General features: G+C 38.7%; 1 non-coding gene across 1 annotated transcript; it reads right to left on the reverse strand.

Moving 5' to 3' along the window:
* Positions 1–13,994: 13,994 nt before the first annotated feature.
* On the reverse strand, positions 13,995–14,102 carry LOC148565598 (small nucleolar RNA R71). Its single transcript, XR_015884499.1, has one exon. It is a non-coding gene; the product is annotated as a small nucleolar RNA R71 (small nucleolar RNA).
* Positions 14,103–27,486: the final 13,384 nt, after the last annotated feature.

Genomic DNA, 27,486 nt, shown 5'->3' on the forward strand with positions numbered 1-27,486 from the left:
ACACGAAGGCTATAATTCCGGCTAAGGGCGATGTTGTCCCAAGCGGAAAATACTTACATCTTCCCATGAACAACCCAAGCCTTGACATAGCCCTCCCATCTACTATTCCTTCCACCTCATCGTCACCACCACCACAAAGATCCACCCATCAAAGGATAGAAGATCTACATCGGAAGATTGATAGATATGAGCGGCACAACCAACGCCGATACACGTACATCAAGAAGCTTCTGCGTTGTGTTACCCCTAGCATGGAGGAACCCGAAATATTCACATCCACCTCAAACCCAAGTGATGGGAGCTCTGATGAAGGGGATAGTGAAGGTTCTGATCCCGACCGTCCCTTGCGCATTATTGGTGGCACGGAGGACCATGCTAAATTCTAAGTGTGGGGAGGTCATTCGATCGATCTCCATGGGTAACAATCTCTTCCTTTCAATACCCATGGATTTATCTTTTGCTTAGTAGTTAGTACATTGCATGTGTAGTTAGTCTTGCTTGTAAATACTCCTTGTATGATAGTTAGTTCCTATAAAGTTACTTGGTCAAAATAATGACTTCTTCCCCAAGAAACTGTAATTTCGGGGTACCCTACCAATTTTGAAAAAAAAAATTTGCGGCAAACTTGCTTCAAGAATGTATTTTGGAACATAGTGATTGAGCTAAGAACACAAGCATGTGAGTTTTGAGCCTATTGTGTGGTTATATCTTCTAACCACTATTTTCCATTCTTGTGTGCATTACTCTCTCTCTATGATTATAATCCTTGCTTTGTCTGATTCTATATATCCATTACTTTGTGTATGAATGCATTTACATGATTGAGGCCATCATTTCAATAGTCACTTCTCCCAAATGGCCTTAACCCTTTTATCTACCATTGCTAACCAATTTTAAGCCTATGATAAACCCCTTTTGTTCTTAAATAGAGCACATCAACAACCCTAAGTGAAAAACAATGAATGTCCATAGATTTGGATCCTTGATTAGCTTAGGTAAGTGAGGGTGTGCATCGTTCAAATGGGAGGGTGTACTTGGGAACTTGGGTAGATGTAAAGAGGTGTATTTGTAATTATAATTGAAAATTCTGGGATTTGGGGACATACTCATGTATTGAATGATTGAACCATATGCATTGAAACTTTTGTACATGAAACCCCAAGGAAAAGGGGACCAAAAAGAGAAAAAAAAATTATGTGTATATATGAGTATGTAAGAAAAAGAAATAGAAAAAAAATACATATATAGAAGAAACAAAAATAGAAAAAAAAAGAGAAAGCAATGAAAGGGGACAAAAATGCCCCAAGACAAAGTAATAATAACAATGCATATGGGATGTGAATTGAAGAGAATGCATGGGTATGCAAAAAGTGAAACCCATGGGTAGCTAGGTATTGTATTATAGTTGTATAGGTTGTTCTATGTGTCTAGTGGGATCTTAGGTTAATCAAGGATTCAAATTTTAAGCTCAGTTGACCATATACATCTTTACCTTCACCCTAGCCCCATTACAACCCATGAATACGACCTCATGATACTTGTAAGCATGCATTAAGTAATTGTTGATTGTTAGATGAAAGACAAATCTTGGAAAGTATGATTAGGAGAGGATTGAGTGACAAACCCTATACACTCGAGAGAATAGAGCGGATACACTTCCGGTGAGGATTCGATGCTCAACTCCTTGTTCCTGGCTTTCGCAAGCGTTCATCTAGCAAGTTATATGCACTTCATAGTGATGTTCGAATTGGTAGGATTTATGAACTACATATCACTTTCACCCCGTATGCACATATGTGTTCTTGGAGGATAGATTTACCCTTGACCAAGTAAATAGATGATTTTACATTAGTTGCATGCATTCATTTAGGAAATTTGTACTTCATGAACCCTTTCTTACCATGATCTTTGGTCTTTTTATTTTTAGCATGAGGACATGCTTGGTTTAAGTGTGGGGAGATTTGATAAATCTCAATTTTGTGGTTTATATTGTGTAGAATTTAGGGGTTTTTGTCAATATTTTTCACACTTATCCACAAGAATTGCATGGTTTTGTGTTCCCTTCCTAATATTGCTCCTTGATGGAAAACATGCTTTTTTTGCCTTAAAATTGCTATATTTTGATCCTCTTTTATTACCATTCGATGCCGTGACGTGTTTGTTGAGTGATTTCAGAATTTATAGGGTAAAAATGGCTTAGAAGAGAGAAAGAAAGCATGCACAAGAGGAAGGAACATGAAGATTTGGATTTTGGGAACTTCAGCATGGGCGCGCACGCGTGGATGAGGACAGCTGGAAGTGGCGCGCAAAGATGGACGCATCCGTGCAGATTAGGGAAATCCACACCGGCGCGCATGCGTACAGGGCGTGCACGCATGGCGCGCACGCGCGACAAGATGCACGTGACCTCATTAAAGGAAATCGTGCCTGGCGATTTCTGAGGCTCAAGAGGCCCAAATTCAAGTTGGCTTTGCATGGAAAAGACCCAAGGATGCTAGGGGAAAGGGGGGATCAATCATTTTATACTTAGACACAATTTTTAGCTAGTTTTTTGGTTTTTGTTCTTCTAGAGAGAGAAACCCTTGTTCCTCTCTAGATCTAGTTTGAATTGATCTTCCCTTGTTGAATTCTGAATTGGATCTTGTTAATTACTAGTTTTGATTGCTTATTTGAATTTCTTAGCATAATTTTGTTTAGATCTTGTGTTAGTTTATGATTTCTATTCAATTGTCACTTTATACCCATTTCATGAATCTTGTGAATCTTGAATTGCTAATGTTACATTAATGATTTTCATGGTTAATTGTGTTGTTTGAGTGATTGTATGGTGATAATTGTTAGTGGGTACTTGCTAATTTCAATTTAATTGCAATTTGAATATGTCTTTTAGTAATGCTTACCATGTGTTTGATGAAATGTTTCCTTTGATTATGGAGTAGTTCTCTTTACTCTTGGCTTAGGGTAAGGGAATTGGGTAAACTTGAGTTATTGGGTCTAATAGATTTGATTATTTGGGAACCCTTAGTGGTCAATTTGATAGCCATTGACACTAGCCTACTACTAAGTTAATTAGTAGTTAGGTTGGACCTTATGGGTTGATGTTGACTAAACCATTTAACATACTTCAAGTATAGAAGTAGACTTAATGAGTTTGGTTCCTCATAATTGTCAAGATATGGTTATTAGACAAGGATAGTGACCCCAATTCCCATGCTTAGCCAAGAGTTGCTTTTATTATTCATATTTGAAAACCCAAAATTCCTAATTGCTTTGCCTTAGCTATAGTATTTGTTTAGTTTTAGAGTAGAATTATATTGGAAGTTATCTTATTAGTTTGGAATTGCTCACTTCTTGTTTTAGTTATTTGAATTAGTTTCTTGCATTTCAAGATTACTTGCTTATTAAGATTCCTAGTTTACTTTCTTGCTCATGACTTGTAACCCCAGAATTCTAACCAATGTTGATGCACATGTTTTCCCATTCCTTGTGAGACGACCCGAGGTTTGAATACTTCGGTTATTTTATTGGGGTTGAACCTGTGACAACCAATTCCTTCTAAATTTGATACTCGCGGATTATTTGTCGGTTGAAGACTATACTTACAATGCAGAAAATCTTGTGAAATTCCTTATCGACGGTATCCGTAAGCATCACACGGCCCTGTGCATACGCACACCCCTTATCACCCCTCCTATTCAGGGCGCTCGCACCATCCTGTGCGTGTGCACCCTGCAACCTTTTTCCTTCTGTGTGTATGCACCCTGCGTTGCGCACACGCACATTTAGCCTTTTTTGTAAAAAAAAAAAACTTTCTGTGTGTACGTACAGCCCTGTGCATACGCACACCCCTTGACACCCCTTCTGTTCACAATACTCGCACACTAGTGTGCATGTGGACACCCTTTGATTTCCTTTGGGTGCGTATGCACATACGCATGAGGCACTTTTCGAACGTTAATGCGAAAGGGGATACACATCGCGCTTTCAGATACCCCCCCCCCCGAACCCTTTTCCCTTCTTCTTCTTCTCTCGCCCAGCAACTCTCAAACCAAACCACCACCGCCCAGCCCTCCGTTCGACAGCCACCACCACCACCGGCGACCACTTCGCCTAACCCTCTCTCTCTTCTTCCTTCTCCTTCTTTTCCATTTCTCCATTTCTTCCTATCACCCTGCCCTGTTCCAGAGCTATCTCCAACTCGCGCTGTCCAGCTTCGGTGTGACACCAGCGGTAGCAACATTTTGGGCCGCTGCGATGCTACCATCACTGCTCCCTACCCCTATCTTTCCCCTTTCATCAACGCAAGTTCTGTTTCCTCCCCTGTGTATGTTTTATTTCTGTAATTTTTATTGCTTTTTAATTCTATTTTTACTAATCTTGTTAGACTTAGGTTAGTTAATTTTTATGTTTTCTGGATTGAATTCGCCGTGGCTAAATTTTTCTGGGTTGATGGATGCCTCTATTGAACTGAAATCGCTATTTTTGAATCCTGCACACCATATGCTCGATAAATTGCCTGAGTGAAACTGTTTGTTTAATTTTTATGTCTGATCAGCATGGCCTTAAACTTTGTTATCCTTAGGCATTATAATTCATAATTGTGCAATTTCATGTAATTTTTTATGATGATTGAGATTGAATTTTGTTTATGCACTTAGTTGCTATTTTTGATTGAACTCCAAATTGGTTTGAAATGTCAACTTTGATCAATTGTTTGGTGTATTTTTTCAGCAATGCATATTCTCTCATGTAACTGAATTGACTGAAATTGCTTATTTATGTTGGTTTTGAATATAAGTAATCACATACATAATCGCTTGTTCTTTAATGTTTTTGAGCAACTCAACTTGATTCTCATCAAGTTTAGCGCTTTGGAACATGACTTACGTTTATATGGTTATTTTACATTTTTGACATGAATAAGTAAGCTCTTCTCATGTTGAATTGGTTATTCTCTTTGTGCCAATTCTTGTTAAATCTTACACTTTCAAGGCGTAATTGGGAAATAACCAAGTTTTTAAGTCAATTCAATGTCATTGCTTTTAGTCTAAGTTGTTTGTGCTTTAATTGTCATTCATGCCTTTATTTATCACTTAGGCTTCTTGATTGTGGAAAACTACATTTTCTTTTGAACACATTACACTTTTCAATATGTTTTCCTCAATTAAGTGTTTGTTTACCTTATTGGCTCTAATTTGCATTCTTTGATTATTTTCTCTTTTGCTTTTGTACCCATTATCTATTTCTCCTTAGTTGTATTCCGTTTTTCTACTTTTTCAGGATGCGTCGTAAGGGTAAGGAGCCAGTTTCTTCCTCAGCTCCCGCCCCTGTTCATCCGAGCACTCAGCCGGACACTTTCATTACTGAAGAAGCCCAAGAGAAATATAAAAATTTGGAAAAGAAAACTTTCCACTATGAATGGAAGCTAAATGTGCCGGAGAAATATGAGGAAGCCATCCACAACCGGCTTGATTATTACCAGTGGAAATTCATAGAATCCGACCCGGTGAAAATCAATGAACACCTGGTGAAAGAATTCTATGGAAATCTGCGGAAGAGAGATGTCGACACTATTTTCCTTAGGGGGTGCAGCTAGACACCTTCACCCATGCTTTAGAGGCTCTCTTACAGCTTCCGCATATTCCACCGAGCCGTGATGCTTACCTGAAGATAGTGGCGGATTTGAGTCAGGGCAAGAAATCATTGGACGCAGTTCTAAAGAGGATTGGCCTACCTGAGGCCCGGTGGGAGTACAGCAGAGGAGAGAATGCGGTCTCCAGTAGCATTGCGTGTTCTCATTTACACCCAGAGGCGAGGATTTGGCAACAAATCATTGTCAATTACATTCTGTCGAGCATGCATGCTATGTACATCCGAGTCCGTGTGGCGGTACTTCTTTGGGCCATTCTGGAGGATAAGAGGATTTCTGTTCTGCCCCTTATTAGAGAATCGATGTGGAAGGTAAACCAGCAGAAAAAATACAATATTCCTTTCCCATCAATGATCACACGATTGGCCACATTATCTGGGATAGATAGGAGACCAGGAGACCGAATGTCAACCTTTATCAATACCCAGCCATTTCTGCCATACGAAGAATATAAGGGGCCGCCACAGAAGAAGAAGAAGACTACTGAGCCGGCGTCATCATCAGCACCATCAACGCCTTCAGCACCTGCACCTGCACCTCCTACCACTTATGAGCTGGTTCAGGATATTCTTCAGGAGCTCCGCTGCCAAGGGCACCGCAGTGAGCATCGTTTCCAGTGGATAATGGCAAGACATAACGGTCGAGACCCTGGACCACCTCCTGTGCACACACCACAGCCTGACCCTGAGCCTGAGCCTGAGACTAAAACTGAACAGCCACCACATGAGCTGGCAGTTGAGGCAGCAGTTGAGAGAGCAGAGGAGGCAGCAGTTAAGGATCTCGCAGTTGAGGCAACTGCAGAGATTATTGTAGAGCTGACCACCGATATCATTGTCTACCAGCCACCACAGCATCTACCACTGCCAGACGGTGGAACTTCACAGAGCTAGTCTTTCCCATTCCGATTTTTTACAATGTTCTGAAAACCAGTCCGAATCGGTCTATCGAACCGGTCGAAACATGAACCGGACCAAAAAACGAATTGGTTAATCATTAAAACTGCAAAATCCAAAAACCAGAATTGAACTGACGAACTGGTCGGTCGAACCAAACCATGACCCGGCTGGTCTTTTGGATGGCAACAAAATGCTGCCGTTTTTAGTTGCTGAATCCCTAAATGTCCAAAATCCTGAGATCCCTAATTGCCTTCCCTTCTCTGCTTCAGCCTTCACTCCTTCAGTGCTTCTCAGTTTTCATTCATCGAGCAGGCTTCACTGAGCTGCTTCCAAGTTCCAACGCCTCACTCAGTCACTGTCACACCGTCATACGGGTCGAGCCACCGCCGTCGAGCCACCGCAGAGCCATCGAGAACTGAGAAGTGAGAATGCCTCACTCTCACACGGGACGAGCCACCGCCGTCGAGCCACCGCAGAGCTGTTCGAGAACTGAGAAGTGAGAACGCCTCACTCTCACACAGGTCGAGCCACCGCAGCAGCTGTCGCGAACTGAGAAGGTGCCTTCACTGTCTCCCACCGCCTCACTCTCACTCTCCCTGTTGCATGTTCTGTTGAAGCCTTGAAGGTGCCTTCGCTGTCTCCCACTCTCCCTGTTTTATTTTTATTGAAACTGTGTATTGTGAAACTATGAACTGATTCAAGATTCAACTGATTGGAGGGAGCTAAACTGTACTATGATTATTGATTAGTGATGACTAAAACTGAACTGTGATTCAACATGATGAACACCGAAACTGTATTGGATTGTATTGTTATTGCTCTGTTGTGTCTGTTCTGAAACTGATTAGCGATTTTCTGAATGTGAAATCAATCAAAGAAATTGATTTTGTGTTGTCGAAATTATTGCTAAAATGGGTTTGTTACTCTACTGCTGCTGTTTTTTAATTTATGAGTATACTGTTTTTGAATTTTTGTTGATAGATTTATTGATTTCAGAGTTTAGGGTGATTATTTGTTGCTGTGTTTTAATTTTAAACCAAATTGATGCTTTCAAAAAATTAACAAACAACATATGTCCCATGTTATTGATTTAGAGCAAGGAAATCATGAAAATGATGCTCTTGTTTGAGGTCTTGGGAGTGCTGTTGATGATGGTAGTGTATTTCTCTTATGCAGAAGACAGTGGTTCAAGTCACTCTCATTTCTAATATTTTTTACTTCATTCTTTAACTGCAAAATTTGGTTTCTGATGCTTTTTAATGCTAAATTTGATTGATTATGTGGATATTTAGACACCCTTTTGTTTATGATTCATGAAATTAAGAATTGGATTGTTTGGTACTGCTCTATCTGTATACTTGTTCTATGTCTTGGTGTTGAGTCTCAAAAATATTCTCAATTACTTACACCTGTGATTTCCTTCTTGAATGGAATTTTATTTTTCCAAAAGAAATCATAGAGGATTAGGATTGTGGATTTTTTAATTGAGTGATGAATGTAAAGCTGAAGATGATGATGACAAAAGTACTTGGAAACATATATTTTAAGAGAGTTTAAAAAAATTTGAGTTTGTAAATTGATAAGATCGTATAGTTTTAGTGTGTTTATATATTTTTTATTTATTATTTCATTATAAAACGATTTTTTCGGTTCAACCACGGTCAAACCGGTTGAACCTGAAAACTAGTGAACCAGTAACAAGAACGGTTCGATGACCGATTCGGTTTTCAGAACCTTGATTTTTTGGCACGAAGGACCGTGCGATGCTTAAGTGTGGGGGAGGATTCGCTACTTTTTGGATGTAAAAATTCTCTTCTCAACACTTGTTATTTAGTTTTTTTTTTAGATTTTATTATGCTTTTGTGAATATTTATAGTACTTTGTCTTATGCACTTTATACTTTTATTTTGATCGTTTGTATATATGTTAGTTTGTTTCTAGTTTATCTTTGGTATCGCATTTTCACTTTGGTATATATATATATATATATATATATATATATATATATATATATATATAGACCTTATTTTACTTGATATATTTTATAGATAGAAGTTGTGATTGAATGATGTGAATAGCATACTGCCTAGTTCAATTTTGGCCCTAATGGTTCATGATGGTTTTTTGCATATTGAAAATTAGGGAAAGAACTAGGAAATTTTTTAAAACTGCATCCATCACATCATACATACATATAAGAAATAATTTTGGTGAAAAACAACAAAGATTTTCAAGAATTTTATTTTGTTTTAGGGCGGTCTATTGAATTGATTTAGAAAATCCTTTTTAAACTTGCTTGAATGAATTTTATGGAACATAGAAGTGAGATGGAACAAAATACCTTGTGAGTTTTTGAGCTTTAATGAGTGGTTACACATTCTAACCACAATTTTTGTTCATTGTGTGCTATACTCTTTCTATGATTGTGATCTTGGTTTTGCTTGATTCTTTATTTCTAATAGTTGATGTTTGAACGCATTGAGCATGATTGAGGCCATCTTTGAATTTAAGTTCACTAACCCATATGGACATACCTTTGCATCTTGCTAACCCCTTTTAAGCCTTAATTAACCCTATTATTTTTAATATCACCACATCACAACCTTAAGTGGAAAATCATGATTTACCTTGATTTGTATCCTTGATTAGCTTAGGTTGTGAAGTGTGTTGTATTTAAGTGTGGAAAAATTTTGGAAGCACTTTGGAGGCACTTTGGTAGAAAGAAAAAAAATAAAAATAAAATATATATATTTTGGGGATGCATTGAAAATTTTTGAAATGGGTGCGTTCATGTATAAATTCTAAAACCATATGCATTTGGTTTCTTGAAAAAAAGGGACAAAAGTTGTCCCAAGGAGAAAAGAAATGAATAAGGAATGCATATGTGATATGAATGAAAGAGCATACATGAATGTGTGTAAAAAGAGATTATGGAAGGTTAGGTTGCATTGCTTGTAATTTGGATTGATAAAGGTTGAGTTGGATACCTAAACTAATCAAGGATTCAATCTCTTAGTCCACTTAGCCATATTTGTCTCACCTCGACCCTAACCCCATTACAATCCTAAGAAGTCTTCATGATAATTGTATTCATGCATCACATGTTTGTTAATTGTTAGATGAAAAGCAAATCCTTGAAAGCATGATTAGAGGAGACTTGAGTGAATTGACCCTAAATATCGAGCGATAAGAGTTATACACACCTAGTGAGTGTTTAATTACTCAATTCTATGTCACCACCTCTCTTATCATGTATTCTTACAAGTTACTTCATTTTGATGAGTTAAATCAATTCTTTAGATTTTGATTGCATTGAATTATTTCTTTGCTTAGCCCTATATGTTCATTGATGAGCGGATAATTTATACGCTTTTTGGCATTGTTCTTAGTATGTTTTTAGTAGAATCTAGTTACTTTTAGGGATGTTTTCATTAGTTTTTATGTTAAATTTACATTTCTGGACTTTACTATGAGTTTGTGTGTTTTTCTGTGATTTCAGGTATTTTCTGGCTGAAATTGAGGGACTTGAGCAAAAATCAGATTCAGAGGTTGAAGAAGGACTGCTGATACTGTTGGATTCTGACCTCCCTGCACTCAAAATAGATTTTCTGGAGCTACAGAACTCACAATGGCGCGCTTCCAATTGCATTGGAAAGTCGACATCCAGGGCTTTCCAGCAATATATAATAGTCCATATTTTGCCCAAGTTTAGATGACGCAAACTGGCGTTCAACGCCAGCTCTCTGCCCAATTCTGGCGTCCAGCGCCAGAAACAAGTTGCAAAGTGGAGTTCAATGCCCAAACAGGCACAAAAGCTGGCGTTCAACTCCAAGAATGACCTCTCCATGTGTAGACTTCAAGCTCAGCCCAAGCACACACCAAGTGGGCCCCGAAAGTGGATTTATGCATCAATTACTTACTTCTGTAAACCCTAGTGACTAGTTTATTATAAATAGAACTTTTTATCATTGTATTCGCAGTCTTGGTTACTCCGGTTCTCCTCTGGGGCCGAGACCAATGAACTCCATTATCACTTATGTATTTTCAACGGTAGAGTCTCTGCACTCCATAGATTAAGGTGTGGAGCTCTGCTGTTCCTCAAAGATTAATGCAAAGTACTACTATTTTTCTATTCAATTCAACTTATTCCGCTTCTAAGATATTCATTCGCTCTTCAACCTGAATGTGATGAACGTGACAATCATCATCATTCCTTATGAACGCGTTCCTGACAACCACTTCTGTTCTACCTTCGACTGAATGAGTATCTCTTAGATCTCTTAATCAGAATCTTCGTGGTATAAGCTAGATTGATGGCGGCATTCATGAGAGTCCGGAAAGTCTAAACCTTGTCCGTGGTATTCCGAGTAGGGCTCTGGGATTGAATGACTGTGACGAACTCCAAACTCGCGAGTGCTGGGCGTAGTGACAGACGCAAAAGGATACTAAATTCTATTCCAGTATGATCGAGAACCTCAAAGATGATTAGCCATGCAGTGACAGCGCATCAGACCATTTTCACAGAGAGGAATAGGATGCAACCATCGACAAGGGTGATGCCTCCAGACGATTAGCCGTGCTGTGACAGAGCATTTGGACCATTTTCCCGAGAGGATTGAAAGTAGCCATTGGCACCGGTGACATCCTTACAAAAAGCCAGCCATGGAAAGGAGTAAGACTAATTGGATGAAGGCAGCAGGAAAGCAGAGGTTCAGAGGAACGAAAGCATCTCTACACGCTTATCTGAAACTCTCACCAATGGTCTACATAAGTATTTATATCCTTCTTTTATTATTTATTTTCAAAAACTCCATAACTATTTTATATCCGCCTGACTGAGATTTACAAGGTGACCATAGCTTGCTTCATACCAACAATCTCCGTGGGATCGACCCTTACTCACGTAAGGTTTATTACTTGGACGACCCAGTGCACTTGCTGGTTTGTTGTATCGAAGTTGTGACAAATTATGAATTAAGATTAAAGCACCAAGTCTTTGGAGCCATTATTAGAGATCACAATTTCGTGCACCAAGTTTTTGGCGCCGTTGCCGGGGATTGTTCGAGTTTGGACAACTGACGGTTCATCTTGTTGCTCAGATTAGGTAACTTTCTTTTTGTTTTCTTTTCAAAAAGTTTTCAAAAATCTTTCAAAAATTTCTCCTTTGTTTTCGAAAAAAAAATGTTTTCAAAAATATTTTTTTCTTCAAAATTCTTAAGAATGAATTCTAGTGTTTCATGAAGCATGTTGAAGCCTGACTAGCTATAAAGCCATGTCTAAATTCTTTTGGACTGAGGCTTCCAAACCATTAGCATAGAGGCAAGTTACTTTGATAAGTAATGAGCAGTATATTCTCTGATGTTATATGCTAAAGCTTGGCTGTCTATTAAGTCATGCCTAACCCTCAGATTGGAGCTTTAGACTAAGAATACTAGATTCCTGGAATTCATATTAAAAATTTTGGAATCCTTATTTTTGTTTTTCAAATAATTTTCGAAAAAAAAATACAAAAAAATTAGAAAATCATAAAAATAAAAAATATTTTTTTGTGTTTCTTGTTTGAGTCTTGAGTCATGTTATAAGTTTGGTATCAATTGCATGTTCATCTTGCATTTTTCGAAAAAATTCATGCATTCATAGTGTTCTTCATGATCTTCAAGTTGTTCTTGGTAAGTCTTCTTGTTTGATCTTTGCATTTGCATGTTTTGTGTCTTTTCTTATTTTTCATATGCATTCCTGAATTCTTTATGTCTAAGCATTAAAGAATTCTAAGTTTGGTGTCTTGCATGTTTTCTTTGCATTAAAATTTTTTCAAAAAAATGTGTTCTTGATGTTCATCATGATCTTCATAATATTCTTAGTGTTCATCTTGACATTCATAGCATTCTTGCATGCATTCATTGTTTTGATCCATAACTTTCATGCATTGCATCATTTTTCTTGTTTTTCTCTCTCATCATAAAAATTCAAAAATAAAAAAATATCTTTCCCTCTTTCTCTCTTAAAATTTCGAAAATTAGATTTGACTTTTTCAAAAAATTTTAAAATCTAGTTGTTTTTATGAGTCAAATCAAATTTTCAATTTAAAAAAAATCTTATCTTTTTCAAAATCTTTTTCAAAAATCAAATCTTTTTTTCAATTTTTTTTTAGTTATTTTCGAAAATTTCAAAAATATTTTTCAAAAATCTTTTTCTTAATTTTACATCATATTTTTGAAAATAACATCATCAATTAATGTTTTGATTCAAAAAATTTCAAGTTTGTTACTTACTTGTTAAGAAAGATTCAAACTTTAAGTTCTAGAATCATATCTTGTGATTTCTTGTGAATCAAGTCATTAATTGAGATTTTAAAAATCAAATCTTTTTCAAAAACTAATTTCTATCATATCTTTTCAAAAATATCTTCTTATCTTACCTTTTTCAAAAAAGTGATTGCAAAATATCTTTTCTAACTTCCTAACTTCTCATCTTTTCAAAATTTGTTTCAACTAACTAACTAACTTTTTGTTTGTTTCTTACCTTTTTCAAAACTACCTAACTAACTCTCTCTCTAATTTTCGAAAAAATCTTCCCTCTTTTTCAAAATTTCTTTTTAATTAGACTAATTATTTTATTTTTTATTTGAATTTTCGAAAAACTACTAACCTTTTTCAAAAACTATTTTCGAAAATCACTAACTCTTTTTCAAAAATTATTTTCGAAAATCCTTCTCCCTCACCTCCTTCTATTTATTTATTCATCTACTAACACTTCTCTTCATCTCACATCTCTGCTCCTATCATCACCTTTGTGTTTGGATTCTTCATTCTTCTTCACCCCTATTCCTTTTCTTCTTCTACTAACAATAAGGAACCTCTTTACTGTGACATAGAGGATTCCTCTTCTTTTCTTTTTTTCTTCTCTTTCTTATGAGCAGGGACAAAGAAAAAGGCATTCTTGTTGAAGATGATCCAGAACCTGAAAGGACTCTGAAGAGAAAACTAAGAGAAGCTAAATTACAACAATCCAGAGACAACCTTATTGAAAATTTTGAACAAGTAAAGGAGATGGCAGCCGAACCCAACAACAATAATGCAAGGAGAATGCTTGGTGACTTTACTGCACCTAATTCCAATTTACATGAAAGAATCATCTCCATTCCTACCATTGGAGCAAACAATTTTGAGCTAAAGCCTCAGCTAATTTCTCTGATGCAGTAGAACTGCAAGTTTCATGGACTTCCATCTGAAGATCCTTTTCAGTTCTTAACTGAATTCTTGCAAATCTGTGATACTGTTAAGACTAATGGAGTAGATCCTGAAGTCTACAGGCTCATGCTTTTCCCTTTTGCTGTAAGAGACAGAGCTAGAATATGGTTGGACTCTCAACCCAAAGACAGCCTGAACTCTTGGGATAAGCTGGTCACGGCTTTGTTAGCCAAGTTCTTTCCTCCTCAAAAGCTGAGCAAGCTTAGAGCTGATGTTCAAACCTTCAGACAGAAAGAAGGTGAATCCCTCTATGAAGCTTGGGAAAGATACAAGCAGCTGACCAAAAAGTGTCCTTCTGACATGCTTTCAGAATGGACCATCCTGGATATATTCTATGATGGTTTATCTGAGCTATCAAAGATGTCATTGGATACTTCTGCAGGTGGATCCATTCACCTAAAGAAAATGCCTACAGAAGCTCAAGAACTCATTGACATGGTTGCTAATAACCAGTTTATGTACACTTCTGAGAGGAATCCTGTGAGTAATGGGACGCCTATGAAGAAGGGAGTTCTTGAAATTGATACTCTGAATGCCATACTGACTCAGAATAAAATATTAACTCAGCAAGTCAATATAATTTCTCAGAGTCTGAATGGAATGCAAGCTGCATCCAATAGTACTCAAGAGGCATCTTCTGAAGAAGAAGCTTATGATCCTGAGAACCCTGCAATAGCAGAGGTAAATTACTTAGGTGAACCTTATGGAAACACCTATAACTCATCATGGAGAAATCATCCAAATTTCTCATGGAAGGATCAACAAAAGCCTCAACAAGGCTTTAATAATAGTGGAAGAAACAGGTTTAGCAATAGCAAGCCTTTTCCATCATCCACTCAGCAACAGACAGAGAACTCTGAACAAAATACCTCTAATTTAGCAAACTTAGTCTCTGATCTATCTAGGGCCACTGTAAGTTTCATGAATGAAACAAGGTCTTCCATTAGAAATTTGGAAGCACAAGTGGGCCAGCTGAGTAAAAGGATCACTGAAATCCCTCCTAGTACTCTCCCAAGAAATACAGAAGAAAATCCAAAAGGAGAGTGCAAGGCCATTGACATAACCAAAATGGCCGAACCCAAAGAGGGAGAGGATGACGTGAATCCCAAGGAGGAAGACCTCCTGGGACGTCCAGTGACCAATAAGGAGCTTCCCTCTGAGGAACCAAAGGACTCTGAGGCTCAATTAGAGACCATAGAGATTCCATTGAACCTCCTTATGCCATTCATGAGCTCTGATGAGTACTCCTCTTCTGAAGAGAATGAGGATGTTACTGAAGAGCAAGCTGCCAAGTTCCTTGGTGCAATCATGAAGTTGAATGCCAAATTATTTGGCATTGAAACTTGGGAAGATGAACCTCCCTTGTTCACCAATGAACTAAGTGATCTGGATCAACTGACATTGCCTCAGAAGAGACAGGATCCTGGAAAGTTCATAATACCTTGTACCATAGGCACCATGATCTTTAAGCCTCTGTGTGACCTTGGTTCAGGGATAAACCTCATGCCCCTCTCTGTAATAGAGAAACTGGGAATCTATGGGGTGCAAGCTGCTAAAATCTCATTAGAGATGGCATACAATTCAAGAAAACAGGCTTATGGACAAGTAGAGGACGTGTTAGTAAAGGTTGAAGGCCTTTACATCCCTGCTGATTTCATAGTCCTAGACACTGGAAAGGAAGAGGATGAATCCATCATCCTAGGAAGGCCTTTCCTAGCCACAGCAAGAGCTGTGATCGATGTGGACAGAGGAGAATTGATCCTTCAATTAAATAAGGACAACCTTGTGTTTACAACTCAAGGATCTCTCTCTGCATCCATGGAGAGGAAGCAGAAAAAGCTTCTCTCAAAGCAGAGTCAACCAAAGCCCCCACAGTCAAACTCTAAGTTTGGTGTTGGGAGGCCACAACCAAACTCTAAGTTTGGTGTCAAACCCCCATATCCAAACTCTAAGTTTGGGGTTGGGAGGTCTCATTAAAGCTCTGCACATCTGTGAGGCTCCATGAGAGCCCACTGTCAAGCTATTGACATTAAAGAAGCGCTTGTTGGGAGGCAACCCAATGTTTATTTATCTAATTTTATTTTTGTTTTTCATGTTTTCTTAGGTTCATGATCATGTGGAGTCACAAAATAAACGAAAAATTTAGAAACAGAATCAAAAACAGCGGAAGAAAAATCATACCCTGGAGGAAGCACCTGTCTGGCGTTCAACGCCAGAACAGAGCATGGTTCTGGCGCTGAACGCCCAAAATGGGCAGCATCTGGGCGCTGAATGCCAGAATTGCACCCTGGAGAAGAGCTGGCGCTGAACGCCCAGAACAAGCATGGTTCTGGCGTTCAACGCCAGAAATGGGCAACAAATGGGCGTTGAACACCCAAAATGGGCACCAACCTAGTGCTGAACACCCAGAGTTGTGTGCAAGGGCATTTTACATGCCTAATTTGGTGCAAGGTTGTAAATCCTTGAATACCTCAGGATCTGTGGACCCCACAGGATCCCCACCTACCTCCACTCACTCTCTTCTCTCTTCTCAATCATCCTCTATTCCCAATAAACACTCTTCCCCAAAACCCTTCACCTATCACCTCCATCCCTCTTCCCTATTAACCCTTCACCACTCACATCCACCCACTCTTCCCCATAAACCTACCCAATAAACTCCACCTACCTTCAAAATTCAAAATCAATTTCCCACCCAAACCCACCCATATGGCCGAACCTTAATCCCCCCTCCCTTCCCTATATAAAGCCTTTCATTCTTCTTCATTTTCACACAACACAACACTCTATTTCCCTTCTTGGCCGAAACACACCTCCCCCCTCTTCTCCATATTTTCTTCTTCTTCTTCATCTAATTCTTTCTTTTCTTGCTTGAGGGCGAGCAATATTCTAAGTTTGGTATGGTAAAAGCATAAGCTTTTTGTTTTTCCATTACCATTGATGGCACCTAAGACCGGAGAATCCTCTAGAAAAGAGAAAGGGAAGACAAAAACTTCCACCTCCGAGTCATGGGAGATGGAAAGATTCATCTCCAAAGCTCATCAAGACCACTTCTATGATGTTGTGGCCAAGAAGAAGGTGATCCCTGAGGTCCCTTTCAAACTCAAAAGAAATGAGTATCCGGAGATCCGACATAAAATTCAAAGAAGAGGTTGGGAAGTTCTAACAAATCCCATCCAACAAGTCGGCATCCTAATGGTTCAAGAGTTCTATGCCAATGCATGGATCACCAAGAACCATGATCAAAGTAAGAACCCGGATCCAAAGAACTATGTTACAATAGTTCGGGGGAAATACTTGGATTTTAGTCCAGAAAATGTGAGGTTGGCGTTTAACTTGCCTATAATGCAAGGAGATGAATGCCCCTATACTAGAAGGGTCAACTTTAATCAAAGGTTGGACCAAGTCCTCATGGACATATGTGTGGAAGGAGCTCAATGGAAGATTGACTCCAAAGGCAAGCTGGTTCAACTAAGAAGATTGGACCTCAAGCCTGTGGCTAGAGGATGGTTAGAGTTCATCCAACGCTCCATCATCCCCACTAGCAACCGATCTGAAGTTACTGTGGATCGGACCATCATGATCCATAGCATCATGATTGGAGAAGAAGTAGAGGTTCATGAAGTCATCTCCCTTGAGCTCTACAAAATAACCGAAAAGCCCTCTACTGGGGCAAGGCTAGCTTTTCCTCATCTTATCTGCCATCTATGTTACTTAGCTGGAGCTTCCATAGAAGGAGACATTCACATTGAGGAAGAGAAGCCCATCACTAAGAAAAAGATGGAGCAAGCAAGAGAGCCCATTCATGGAGCTCAAGAGGCGCAGGAAGCTCATCACCATGAGATCCCGGAGATGCCTCATATGCATTTTCCTCCACAAAACTATTGGGAGCAAATCAACACCTCCCTAGGAGAATTAAGTTCCAACATGGGACAACTAAGGGTGGAACATCAAGAGCACTCCATCATCCTTCATGAAATTAGAGAAGATCAAAAAGCAATGAGGGAGGAGCAACAAAGACAAGGAAGAGACATAGAAGAGCTCAAGGACATCATTGGTTCCTCAAGAAGGAAACGCCACCATCACTAAGGTGGATTCATTCCTTGTTCTTATTTCTTCTGTTTTTTGTTTTCTCTATGTTAAGTGCTTATCTATGTTTGTGTCTTCATTACATGATCATTAGTAGTTAGTAACTTTGTCTTAAAGTTATGAATGTCCTATGAATCCATCACCTCTCTTAAATGAAAAATGTTTTAATTCAAAAGAACAAGAAGTACATGAGTTTTGAATTTATCCTTGAACTTAGTTTAATTATATTGATGTGGTGACAATGCTCCTTGTTTTCTGAATGTATGCTTGAACAGTGCATATGTCTTTTGAAGTTGTTGTTTAAGAATGTTAAATATGTTGGCTCTTGAAAGAATGATGACTAGGAAACATGTTATTTGATAATCTGAAAAATCATAAAAATGAATCTTGAAGCAAGAAAAAGCAGCAAAGAACAAAGCTTGCAGAAAAAAAAAGGGGGCGAAAAAAAATAGAAAGAAAGAGAAAAAGCAAGCAGAAAAAGCCAAAAGCTCTTAAAACCAAGAGGCAAGAGCAAAAAGCCAATAACCCTTAAAACCAAAAGACAAGGGCAAATAAAGAGGATCCCAAGGGTTTGAGCATCAGTGGATAGGAGGGCCTACAGGAATAAAATCCTGGTCTAAGCGGCTAAACCAAGCTGTCCCTAACCATGTGCTTGTGGCGTGTAGGTGTCAAGTGAAAACTTGAGACTGAGCGGTTAAAGTCAAGGTCCAAAGCAAAAAAAAAGAGTGTGCTTAAGAACCCTGGACACCTCTAATTGGGGACTTTAGCAAAGCTGAGTCACAATCTGAGAAGGTTCACCCAATTATGTGTCTGTGGCATTTATGTATCCGGTGGTAATACTGGAAAACAAAGTGCGTAGGGCCACGGCCAAGACTCATAAAATAGCTGTGTTCAAGAATCATCATACTGAACTAGGAGAATCAATAACACTATCTGAACTCTGAGTTCCTATAGATGCCAATCATTCTGAACCTCAATGGATAAAGTGAGATGCCAGAACTATTCAAGAGGCAAAAAGCTATAGGTCCCGCTCATTTGATTGGAGCTATGTTTCATTGATAGTTTGGAATTTATAGTATATTCTCTTCTTTTTATCCTATTTGATTTTCAGTTGCTTGGGGACAAGCAACAATTTAAGTTTGGTGTTGTGATGAGCGGATAATTTATACGCTTTTTGGCATTGTTCTTAGTATATTTTTAGTAGAATCTAGTTACTTTTAGGGATATTTTCATTAGTTTTTATGTTAAATTCACATTTCTGGACTTTACTATGAGTTTGTGTTTTTTTCTGTGATTTCAGGTATTTTCTGGCTGAAATTGAGGGACTTGAGCAAAAATCATATTCAGAGGTTGAAGAAGGACTGCTGATGCTGTTGGATTCTGACCTCCCTGCACTCAAAATGGATTTTCTGGAGTTACAGAACTCAAAATGGTGCGCTTCCAATTGCATTGGAAAGTAGATATCCAGGGATTTCCAGAAATATATAATAGTTCATACTTTTCTTAAGTTTAGACGACGCAAACTGGCGTTCAACGCCAGCTCTCTGCCCAATTCTGGCGTCCAGCGCCAGAAACAAGTTGCAAAGTGGAGTTCAACGCCCAAACTGGCACAAAAGCTGGCGTTCAACTCCAAGAATGACCTCTCCACGTGTAGACTTCAAGCTCAGCCCAAGCACACACCAAGTGGGCCCCGAAAGTGGATTTATGCATCAATTACTTACTTCTGTAAACCCTAGTGACTAGTTTATTATAAATAGAACTTTTTATCATTGTATTCGCAATCTTGGTTACTCCGGTTCCCCTCTGGGGCCGAGACCAATGAACTCCATTATCACTTATGTATTTTCAACGGTGGAGTTCTGCACTCCATAGATTAAGGTGTGGAGCTCTGCTGTTCCTCAAAGATTAATACAAAGTACTACTGTTTTTCTATTCAATTCAACTTATTCCGCTTCTAAGATATTCATTCGCTCTTCAACCTGAATGTGATGAACGTGACAATCATCATCATTCCTTATGAACGCGTGCCTGACAACCACTTCTGTTCTACCTTCGACTGAATGAGTATCTCTTAGATCTCTTAATCAGAATCTTCGTGGTATAAGCTAGATTGATGGTGGCATTCATGAGAGTCCGGAAAGTCTAAACCTTGTCTGTGGTATTCCAAGTAGAGCTCTGAGATTGAATGACTGTGACGAACTCCAAACTCGCGAGTGCTGGGCGTAGTGACAGACGCAAAAGGATAGTAAATTCTATTCCAGTATGATCGAGAACCTCAAAGATGATTAGCCATGCAGTGACAGCGCATCGGACCATTTTCACAGAGAGGAATAGGATGCAACCATCGACAAGGGTGATGCCTCCAGACGATTAGCCGTGCTGTGACAGAGCATTTAGACCATTTTCCCGAGAGGATTGAAAGTAGCCATTGGCACCGGTGACATCCTTACAAAAAGCCAGCCATGGAAAGGAGTAAGACTGATTGGATGAAGGCAGCAGGAAAGCAGAGGTTCAGAGGAACGAAAGCATCTCTACACGCTTATCTGAAACTCTCATCAATGGTCTACATAAGTATTTCTATCCTTCTTTTATTTTTTACTTTTGAAAACTCCATAACTATTTTATATCCTCCTGACTGAGATTTACAAGGTGACCATAGCTTGCTTCATACCAACAATCTCCGTGGGATCGACCCTTACTCACGTAAGGTTTATTACTTGGACGACCCAGTGCACTTGCTGGTTAGTTGTATCGAAGTTGTGACAAATTATGAATTAAGATTAAAGCACCAAGTCTTTGGAGCCATTATTAGAGATCACAATTTCGTGCACCATTCATATACTTGCTTGGAAATTTGTTGGTTTGTTTTCACCAGATCAATAGGACACTATAGTATAGATAGATATAGATATTATATAGTATACTTGCATGCATATAGATAGTTGCATTTAATAAGTTGTTTACCCTTTGATCATTCTCCTTGTTTGTGTTTAGCATGAGGACATGCTATTGTTTAAGTATGGGAGAATTGATGTAGTCCATATTTGATGATAATGTTTGGCTTAAATTGGACGGATTTCATCATATAAACTCACACTTATTCACTTAAATAGAATACTTTTGTGTTTTATCCCTAAATCGAACCTAAATGTGAAAACATGCATTTTTGTGCTTAAATTGAGCAATTTAATTCCACTTTTATTCCATTCGATACTGTGATATATTTGTTGAGTGATTCCAGGTCCTAGAGGCAAGAATTGATAGGTAGAAGTGGTAGGAAGCATGCAAGAAGGGAGAACACATGAAGAAAACAAAAGAGAAGCACACACTGACGTGTGTGTACGCACAGGTACCAGCACGTGACTTCATTAATGAGGCACGTGGCTCGCGAATTTGGAGTTGCTGAATCCTTTTGTGATGCTATATCAAAGGAAAATGTTCATACATGAAGGCATTAGCTTAGGACACCTTTTCATTAGATTAGATTAGATTAGAAAGCATTATTAGGAGTAGGAGTAGTGTAGAATAGAAAATTCTCTCTTAGGTTTACTTAATTTCCATTGTAACATTTTATAGTGTCAAGTTTGATCTTGGATTTTGCTTATCTCATTGTAAGTACTCTTTAATTTCCTCTTTAATTTCACTTCTCTTGTTACATTTTCCTATGGTTCAAGTTACTTTATTAATATATGCAATTTTGGTTTCTTGAAGTTTTAATTTATGAATTTGATGTTTTATGATTCCTATATGCTTGATTGAATGTTTATGGTTGATTTTGTGAATAGTTTTCACACCTTGGCTTGGGAAATGAGTTCCTAGGATACTAGAGTCATAATGTCTGACATTTAGTGGTAATTCTTGGGTAGTTAGCTGACTCTTGTTTCCATTGACGCTAGCTTTTTACCAAGTTAATTGGTAAGTTAACTAAGACTTATGGATTAAGGTCAATTATGCTTGCTTGACTTACTCCTTGATGTTAGGGGTTGACGAAGCAAGATTGACTCATCATAGTTGCCATAGTTGTGGTTATGACGATGATAGGATTCCTTAATTCTCATTCCCAAGTCAAGGCTCTTTTATGCATTTATAGCATTTTCACTAATGTTGACCTTATTTCCCTTTTAATTGCATTAATTTCCTTTTTAATCATTTCTTAGTTCTTTTATTTCTTAGTTCTTTTAATCTTTCGTTCTATACTTCAAAACCCCATTTTCCTCACAACCAAGAGTGTGACATCTTAATTGCATTATCCGAGGGAGAACGACCCGAGGTTTAATTAATCTCGGTTATATTTGTATTTGAAAATTAAACTTTGATTGGGAGTTAATTGTTGATTTAGACTATACTAGCAACGAGATTCTATTTTGTGAAATTCTATATCAACACTAAATTCTCCACATCAACAGGGCAAGACACTGAGAACAGGACAGAACAAGACATTGATGGACAAAGACACAAAATTTTGTGTTCTTGTATTCTGTTTGGTGATAAACTAGAACAATTTATGAAAATCCAATTTATTTTCATTTTTTTCATTCAAAAAATCTGATATGAAAAATATAATAACAAAAAATATAATTATGAAAAATGAACAAGAATAATGAAAGAAAAAATGAAAAATAAGTTGTGTCCTTTGTTAGTGTCTCCATATCCTTCCTGTCAGGGTGGACATAAAATACACTAATTCAGTGTCTCTAGACACATTGTCTCTGTCCATGTCTCTTCCGTCAAACACGATTTTGTGTCTCTGTGTCTCTGTCTCAGTGTCTTGTCTGTAAACAAACGTAGCCTATATGTAGCTAGTTTATATAAGATGTCGAACCGACAGTTTTGTTCTCGTGGTATGTGTGATATTTCAAATGTTTGGAAACTCAGTATTATGCTTTTAGAAGTATTCAAATATTTTTCTAAGAGGGGATCTCTGACATGAAAGTTACCAGTTACCTACTACACTACGAGTAGTGAATTGCAGTACACCCTTAGCCTTGTCACTTCTATTTCTTTTGCAAGCCTCAGTCCTGCTAGCAATGCTTCACACTCGGCCTGATTATTTGTTGCTTGGAAGAGGAATTTGATTGATTGCTCCACGTATATTTCGCCGTTGTCTCTTAGTATTATCCCTGCTCCATATCCGTTTTCATTTGACGCGCCGTCCACATACAACTCCCATGGCTCGACTTCTTTGTTTTCGTTAATGAATTCCAAAATGAAATTGGCTAGGGCCTGAGCTTTAAGAGATCCTCGTGACTGGTATATGATGTCGAACTCTAAGAGTTCTATAGACCATTTTATAAGTCTTCCCGCCAGGTCAGGTTTTGATAATATTTGGCAGAGAGGTTGACCAGTTCGAACTATTATTTGATGTGTCTGGAAATAATGTCATAGACGCCGAGCTGTGATGACTAGTCCGAATGCCAGTTTCTCAATCGTCAGATATCTTGTTTCATCATTTTGGAGCACTTTGCTCACAAAGTATACTGGGTGCTGTTCTTTTCCTGTGCCTGTTACAAGTACGGAACTGATAGCATTAGTTGAAATTGAAAGAAATAAATAAAGTGGCTTACCCTGCTGGGTTTTTGTAGTATGGGTGGTGACCCCAGGATGTTCTTGAATTCGGTGAATGCTTTTTCACATTCCCCTATCCACACGAATTTATTTTCTTTTCTTAGGTGCTAAAGAAGTGATATGACTTGCCTGCTGCCGTGGGAAAAAATTGGGATAGAGCTGCTAGACGACTTGTAAGCTGTTGGACTTCTTTAACAGATCGAAGAGATTGCATATTTATCACTGCTTGGCATTTGTCAGGATTGGCCTCTATCCCCCTGTTTGTCAGTAAAAATCCGAGGAATTTTCCCCCTTGTACTCCAAATGAGCACTTCTTCGGGGTTAACCTCATGTTATATTTTCTAAGTTGTTTGAAGATTTCATTGAGGTCGTGTTTATGCTGTTGTTCTGAGCTTGACTTGACTACCATGTCATCAATGTAGATTTCAACGTTTCGTCTGATTTGTTCTTTGAAGACTTTATCCATCAGTCTCTGGTAGGTAGCGCCTGCATTTTTTAGTCCAAAGAGCATAACTTTATAACAGAAATTACTTTGGTCGGTCACAAATGTTCTTTTCTCCTCATCGTCTGAGTGCATGAGTATCTGGTTATAACCTGAATAGGCATCCATGAAGCTGAGTACTTGGAAACCCGAGGTGTCATCCACCAGTCTATCAATGCACAGAACTGGATAAGAATCCTTTGGACATGTTTTGTTTAGATCGATGAATTCCACGCACATGCGCCACTTTCCCGAACTCTTTTTTACCATTACCACATTGGCTAGCCATGAGCAGTACCAAAGCTCTCGTATAAACCCTGCATCGAATAGTTTCTGTTTCTCTAATGCTGCTGCCTTTCTTCTTTCTGAGCCCAGGTTTCTTTTCTTCTGTCTTATAGGTCGAGCATTGGGGTTGATTGCTAGTTTGTGACATATGAAATTTGGGTCGATTCCTGACATATCAGCTAGTGTCCATGCAAAGAGGTCAGCGTTGGCTTCCAGTGTTTTAATGAGATCTCATTTGGTTCCTGTGAAAAAGGCAGAGCCGATATTAGTGAATTGGGCGTCTTGGCCTAGTTTTACCTTTTCTAGATCGTCTATGGGGGAGGGGCGACTGTTGTTGTCTCTAGGGTCCAATTCAGCCAGAGTGGGTATGCTCTCCAAATTGTACACCGAATAGACCCTTGGTATGTCCTCCTTTGTGGTGGCCTTTAGGCCTGCGTTGTAGCATTGTCGAGCTTCCTTTTGGTCAGCGTACACCGTCCCGACCATGTTGTCCTGCAAAGGAAATCTAACACAGAGATGGACCATGGAAACAATGGCCCCAAAAGAGTTAAGTGATGGGCATCCTAAAATAATATTGTAAGGGCTAGTATAATTGACTGCTAAAAATTGAATGTCTAAAGTTTTGGAGCTCGGGGGCTCCCCTAGCGTTGTCCTTAACAAAACATAACCTGATATTGGTACTCTCTCCCCAGAGAACCCTACCAATTCTCTAGGCTAGGGTTGTAGTACCTTGTCACTGAGCTGCATCTTTTTAAATGTTGAATAGAATAGTACATCGGCGCTGCTTCCGGGATCTAGCAGAACTTTCCTTACCGCCAGCTCTCCCATTTGGACTGAGATCACCACCGGGTCATCTAAATTCGGGCAGGGTGACTTGAGGTCGGCATTGCTAAATGCAATTTGGGGAGTTGGGACCGAGACGTGATAGTCTGGGCAAGATCCTTCCATCGTCATCATAGCTCGGTAACTTCTCTTCCTGGCTGAGGTAGTTGTTCCTCCACCTGCAAAACCACCTGAAATGTAGTTTATTACCCCTTTAGGGGCCGAGGTTTTGACGTGTCCTTGCCAAGCCCCTTTTTCTTTGTGATCTGAGCTATAGCTCAGTCTGTCGGTGTCCCTGGTTGGTTCTTTTTGGGTTCTGAAAGTGAGATATTTGTCCAGTAGGCCCTGCCTTGCTAGCCTTTCCAGCAAGTCTCTAGCAACCACGCATTCGTCAGTGGTGTGACCAAATTTTTGGTAAAATACACAGTGTTTGCTCCTATCGACATACTTCTGATCCTGGATTGTTCCTGCTTTGCTTGGTGGCTTTATTTGTTTGTTGTGCAATATCTCTTTGATGATGTCCTCTCTTTTGATGTTAAACCTAGTATATGAGTCAAACTTCGGAGTTAGTTTGAAAGGATTTTTGGAATCTTTATTTTGGGACCTGTGAGGTTTTTCTTCCTCCTTCCAGGATGGAGGCTTTTCATTCTTCCGAGCTTCACGTAGTTCCTCGATTTCAATATGCCCCGTTGCTTTTTCTCTGAATTCCTCCAATGTTTTTGGCTTCGCTATAGCTATCGCTTCCTGGAATTTTCCAGGTCGGAGACCATTTTTTAATGCGTGAAATCGTACTTCTGGATTGAGGTCAGGGATCTCCATGGCCGCTGTGGTAAAGCGCGTCATGTAATCCTTTAAGCTTTCATGTTGTCCCTGTTTGATCGTGCGGAGTCTCTTACATAAATCTTGGAAGCTGCAAAATGGTTAACGAATAGCTTTGCGAATTCGTCAAAGCTCGTAATAAAACCTGCAGGTAAATTAGAGAACCATAGTAATGCAGCCCCATCCAAAAAGGTAGGAAAAGACCGACACAAGATGGGATCGGAGTCGCTGTTAAGAAACATCATAGATTCGAATTTTATAACATGAACTTTAGGATCTCCGATCGCCTTGTACGGCGTTAGAGTCATTGGAAGTGTAAAATTTTTAGACATTTTAAAACTCATTATTTCTTTCGAGAAAGGATTAGTCCGTCGTCTTGTTTTGGGAGGTGTCCCTCCTGTCTTTGCGTTTGATTCCGACTGGTGTTCGTCGTGTTGGTCAATGTGTGCCTTCTTATCGTCGTTCTTTCCTTCACCATTGTTCTGCATTGTTACCAACAGCTCAGCCATTTGCTGATTTTCCTGCTATTAGGGCGGCGTTAGCGGCCAAGAGGTCGGCATTGATCGGATTAGCTTGAGGGGTCACTGAATGGTCCATCATGCTGCAGTTCCTGAAAAGAGAAGAAAGTACAAAGAGAGTATAATAATGTCGGGTCGAAAAACTAGAGAGCGAGGCATGACCCCCACGGTAGGCACCAAATGTTCTTGCAAGTATATTCCCTCCAAGCTTATAAGTCGGCTTTGGTGCGTCTGTCGGCTTGAACTCAGATGGAATTATCCTCGTGAACTCGGACCCGAGCGTGGTACCTGCAAAAGGGACTCCGACGCTCAAGTCAGTAAAGAATCACTTATCAAAGAAAGTATGTGATCAATGGGTTATATGTTTTGTTCTGTGTATTACTGTTGTGTTGTTGTGGGATTGATTTCCTCCCTTTCGTTTCATAGACTTTTGGTTTTTTGAATTGTTCAGTATCCCGTTGAGTGAATCTCGGTTGAGGCCGAGATTTTGGGGGAACGTGAGTTGTGCTAGTGGACTTATCCTAAATTTGAATTACCTGACGTGGCCGAGGTATAAGTCGTTATTTCCGGGTTATAGGGTACGATACAGTAACTATTATCATTGTCTCCAGAGTACACAGGAATAAGTCATATTTTATTTTTAGAAAATATTTATTTTTTTAAATTATAATTAAAAAAATTCTTCTTAAATATGGCTTATTCCAGTGTACCTATTTATTTTTGGAAACGATGATAATAGTTGCCATTGTTAAATATGGCTTGTTTTTTTAAAATTTATAATTAAAAAAATCGTTGAAGAAGCCATGCTTGTTGTCTGTGCATTTTTGTGCACTCATATATATTGTTTGGAGATCTATATACTATTTTGGAGATGATGATATAAATTAAAAACGTGGGTTTTAAAAAATTTGAGTGGAATTTGTCGAGGATAAGACAAACTCTACAATTTTTATAGAATTCGTCCGAAGGTGCGACGAACTTGGTCTAAACAAAAAAATATATATATATTTAAAAAATGGAGTTTGAAAAAATAATATTTTTCTTATTTTATTTTAGAAAAAAATCCATTAGTGCAATGCTTGCCACATAATGTGTTGACTTTAAATGAGGA

Source organism: Arachis ipaensis, chromosome B5 (genome assembly GCF_059453495.1).
Source record: "Arachis ipaensis isolate K30076 ecotype BB chromosome B5, ASM5945349v1, whole genome shotgun sequence".
Lineage (NCBI taxonomy): Eukaryota > Viridiplantae > Streptophyta > Magnoliopsida > Fabales > Fabaceae > Arachis > Arachis ipaensis.